Here is a 4,884-nt window from a genome sequence, read left to right as displayed (position 1 = left end):
TTTCTTTCTTTCTTTCTTTCTTTCTTTCTTTCTTTCAGACAGAGTTTCTCTGTGTAGTCCTGGCTGCCCTGGAACTCACTCTGTAGACCAGGCTGGCCTCAAACTCAGAGATCTCCCTAGTGCTGGGATTAAAGTTCTTTCTTTTTTATATGTATTTTTAGTTCACGTGTGTTGGTGTTTTGCCTGCATGTCTGTTTGTGTGGGTATCAGATTCCTGGAGTTTGTGAGCTTTCATTTGGGTGCTGGGAATTGAACCCTGGTCCTTTGGAAGAGCGACCAGTGTTCTTAACTGCTGAGTCATTTCTCTGGCCTTATATTTGCAGTTTTTTGTTTGTTTGTTTGTTTGTTTTGTTTTGTTTTGTTTTGTTTTTGCCCTGGAAGAGTTGGACTAGTGTTTATTATGCAGAAGGGAAGAAAACGGCTCCCCGAGTCATAGTTTCCCTTAGCACAGAAGTCACTAAGCTTTTGCCTCGGGTGGGGGTCAGGAGGTGATGAGCACAAGTCCAGTTGCAGCAAGCACAGTAGAAGACAGTGTCCCTGCCTCCCCCGGCCTCCACCCTCTCCCAGGCCCCAGAGGCAGGCCTCTTCTCCAGCCAGTGCCTCTTATAGCTCAGATATCAATAGGCATGGATCTTGGTTCTGTCTCTTCACCACAAACACCCTCTCTCCTGACACAGTCACCAGCAGTGTGTGTTCACCAAAGACCACAGACAGGCATTTGAAAGGGATGTTCGTGCCATGGTGCAGCCTGAAGCCACAGGCTGTGCTGACCAGCTTTGAGATGGCATTGGCTACCTGCTTATCATTCTTAAGGTCCCCAGATGATGCCAGCACTGCACCTTCGCTCAGCACCAGGAAGCCAAACTGGTCTGGGATTTGCTCAAGCCCTTTGGTCAGTGCAGAAGTTGTTGCAGGCATTGGTGCAGGGGCTGCAGTTTCTTAAAGGATGTTTCCTTCCACTTTCTTGTGGGTACGAGTATGTTATTACAATTTACAAAAAGGCTTTGACATTCTTACTTGGGTGTGTCTTTTACTCATCCTTGGATTCCAGGGCAGAAAAGCATCCTCTAAGCCAATATGTTGTCTAGAGACTGACAATGGCCATTGGTAAACCTTTATATTCTTTTTCATGTTTCTTGATGCTATTGATAACTTGACCCCACATATGTGATGTGCTGTCTCCAAATCATATATGTTAAAAGAAGTAAATAAATACCTGTTTCAGGTAGATAATGCTTTACATTAATAGTCAAGAGATTTTTTTTTTTTTTTTTGCTTGGCGTCTGGCGAGGGTAGATTGTTATTCTTGTTGATATCTACAGTATTTGCTACTAGGTATAGTAGTTATCTCTTATGAAGCATGCCTTGCTATGCATATGTAGTCTTGGTTAACCTGATAATTGCTAACCTTGAACTCCTGGGAATCCTTAGTCTCCCCAGTCCTGAGATTACAGGCACCTGTGATTGCAGTGGAAATTGGGGTTTTATGGCCATCTGCTAGGATTTCCAGGTTCTTGTGTCCCAATGAGGAACTGAATAAAGAAATGAAGGTAACAGCAGAAATAGATGCAGTTTATCAGGAAGGAATACACTTCCAAGGGAGGAAATAAGCTAGAGCTGGGAGGCAGATTAGAAGCATGGAGGATTGGGACTTTTACAGCTCATTTGCACAATACGGGCTTTTTTGATTACAGTTTCACTTTTATTTTTTCCATGTAGACTTTGGTAGTGTATGTAGGGCATATTGTTCTAGTCTTCTCTCTGCAAACTCATTTATTTTGGATGAGACGGTGGGGGCGGGGAGGGAGGAGTAGAAGAGAGAGAGATTGAGACAGAGAGAGAATGTGTAGTGGCTTCGCTAATCACAGTTCTACCATTCCACACTTAGAGAGGGCGTCCATTTTTGCATGGTAAAGTGTTTTAAATCTGCTTACTATCTTTGTCTTCTGGTATCCTGACTTCATTGTTTAGATGGATGGATAGGGCTGGTACTTGTTGCTTAATCTACTGAGGATATCTCAGCACATACACTCTCTGACTTTGATTTTTTTTTTTTTACTATATTTTTTAAGTGTGTCTGGAGACATGGCTCATTGGTTAGGAGTACTGGCTACTCCTCCAGAGGACCCAAATTGATTCTCAGTACCTACATGACTGCTCACAGAAATCTGTAACTCTAGTTTCTGGATATCCAGTGCTCTCTTCTGGCCTCTATTGGAACTACAAATGCATGTAGTGCACAAATTACATGGTAGGAAAGCACCTATGCACATAAAATACATTTAAAAATTAAAATCCTGTGTGTGTATGTGTGCACACATGTGTACACGCATGCTTGTGTGTGAGCACACACCCACACATCATCATATGCATGTGTAATTCAGGTGACACATTTTGGGAATATTTTTTCTCCTTTTATCACTTGGGTCCTGGGAATATCCACAGCCTTGGAGGCAGACACCTTTCCCCACTGAGCCATCTTCCTAACCTGGCAATTCATTTCTATTCTAATTTTGTACAGAAAATAATAAGGGAAATAATCATTGAAGAGCTCATATACATCTTATTTCAGTGTGTTTTGTATATCACATTAAATTTTTCCCTTTCAAATACTACCAATATATTCTCTCAAAGTATGTTATTCAATACTGAATTCTGAAGTTTTCATATTAAATAATGAATACATTTTTGGAAATTCAAATTCTTTGTATTCTAGCATATGTATCTTCTACAATGTATCTTAAAGTTCCTATATTTTTCTTCAATTATAAAAATTATACAACAAATACCATAAATAAACAATTTCTCTAGTTTTAGGCAATGTGCCCTTTGTGTATTGTTATAAGTAGAGATGAAAATAATATCTTTAAAATCCTTTGAGAAGGATTTTCATACCTTTAAATATATATGCACGTGAGGGTCTTTGTTGTTGTTTTTTACTTTTTAAATTTATATTCAGTTCTAGGGGGTGAACCAAGGATTCATGCATACTAAGCAAGCACTTGACCACTGAGCTATAACCCAAGCCCTCTTTTAAAAATACTTGTATACTTGATGTAGATGATGATTACCTTATAGATATCTTCTTTGTATCTGAGAAATATAACATTTATTAATTTATACATTGTATGAAACAGTTTAAAAGCTCTCAAAATTATATACAGAAATATATTCTGAGGAAAATATATATCTCAAATTAAGTAATATTAAAACCATCTAAAGGTTCATCTGAAGAGAGAGAAAGAGAGAGAACCTATTGCATGAGGCTAATAGGAAAAGCCCAGCAATTTAAAAAATAAAACAAAACAAAAACAAATGCTAGAATGCTAGAAAGATGGCTTAGCAGTTAAGATCACTGACTGTTCTTCCAGAGGTCCTGAGTTCAATTCCCAGCAACCACATGGTAGCTCATAACCATCTGTAATAGGATCTGATACTCTTTGCTGATGTGTTTTAAGACAGTGACAGTGTACTCACATATATAAAATAAATAAACCTTAAATGAACCCAAATTTCTCAAATGCTCATTAATTGAAATTAGTTTACATCCAAATTAAAAATAATACTACCTGGTAAGTTTATGCTCTGCTGCTTAAATAAATCTTAGTGCAGCAGTCTTCAACTCATGGTTTGAGTCCCACCCCAGTATCACATAGCATATCCTGCACATCAGATTTTTACATTATGATTCACAATAGTAGAAAATTATAGTCATGAAGTAGCAGTGAGAATAATTTTATGGTGGGGGTCATCACAACATGAGGAATTGTATTAAAGGGTCACAGCATTAGGAAGGTTGAGAACCGCTGACTTAGAGAATTATTTTACCTAGCACTTATTTTCAAGAATGAAATTAGAAAATGAGTAGTCATAAGATCTATTTTCACAGTGAGTATCTTACAGACCCCATATATTGAAAACTTTCAGAGCATCTACTGCAAGTTATGTAATTTTTTGAGCCTTGTGCACAAATTTCTTTGTATCAAGCACTTCATGTAATGTAATGTTGGTGCCACTCCAATGAATGAGAAATTTCCAAAGGTTTGTGACAGTATTACAAATGATAAATTTATCTTGCACATTTATGTGGTTTTGATCTATTGTGTATTTATTCTCTATTGGTAATCTGATGATTTTGTGTATCTCTTCTAATCAAGATTTCTCCCCAGAGCATGTTATTTTTTATTTCTCTATTGAACAGACATGCTCCCAGGTATTTAACATTGATGAATTTTCTTCATTATGTTCTGTCATCTTTGATAAAAAGATCTTAGGATAATAGCACTTTCTTATTCTGTCCTTTAAAGTATCTCTCTCTTGTGACCTTCCATATTTTCACAGGGACCCAGAATAAGCAAAGGCTTTTCCATTCCATATACTTTCAGTTTCTTTTCAGTGGGAATACTTACATGACTCAGAAACCTTTGAGGCGACCTAAAGGCATGCCCACATTTTTTATATTTTCTTGTCTCTTTTTCTGTTCCTAACCTGGGTGATTTTCTTTCTGGGTTGTGATATGAACATTTAGGGATGAATAAACATAAAGTATATCTCCATCTCCACATACCTGCCTTTCATATGTTTTACTCTACAAGGATTTTCTTGTTCACAATGGGATCTAGAATTCGGCTGATTTTTTTTTTCACACAGTGATTATTATGTTCTTCTATAATTTGATGTCTTTTGATTTTTTTCTTGGAATTTCTATAGTCATCTTCAAAGTTCTGCTCTTCGTGTCACCACTCAAATTGATACCCTCCAGATCCATCCATTCGCCTAGGAATTTCATAAATTCATTGTTTTTAATAGCTGAGTAGTACTCCATTATATAAATGTACCACATTTTCTGTATCCATTACTCTGTTGAGGGACATCTGGGTTCTT

General features: G+C 37.4%; 2 protein-coding genes and 1 pseudogene across 6 annotated transcripts in view; 2 read left to right on the top strand and 1 right to left on the bottom strand.

Annotated features, from left to right (window-relative positions):
• LOC110286734 (protein FAM156A/FAM156B-like) overlaps nt 1–4,884 on the top strand; it is a 64,567-nt gene that overhangs the window by 28,185 nt on the left and 31,498 nt on the right. The gene's annotated exons all lie outside the window — the stretch shown is intronic.
• The window catches only part of Fam104b (family with sequence similarity 104 member B), a 28,719-nt gene that overhangs the window by 8,884 nt on the left and 14,951 nt on the right, over nt 1–4,884 (top strand). The gene's annotated exons all lie outside the window — the stretch shown is intronic.
• Nucleotides 604–918, bottom strand: LOC110287031 (annotated as a pseudogene).

This window comes from Mus caroli, chromosome X (genome assembly GCF_900094665.2).
Source record: "Mus caroli chromosome X, CAROLI_EIJ_v1.1, whole genome shotgun sequence".
NCBI classification, from domain to species: Eukaryota; Metazoa; Chordata; class Mammalia; order Rodentia; family Muridae; genus Mus; species Mus caroli.
The sequence above is the reverse complement of the archived record's forward strand: the minus strand, read 5'-3'. Positions and strand labels throughout refer to the sequence as shown.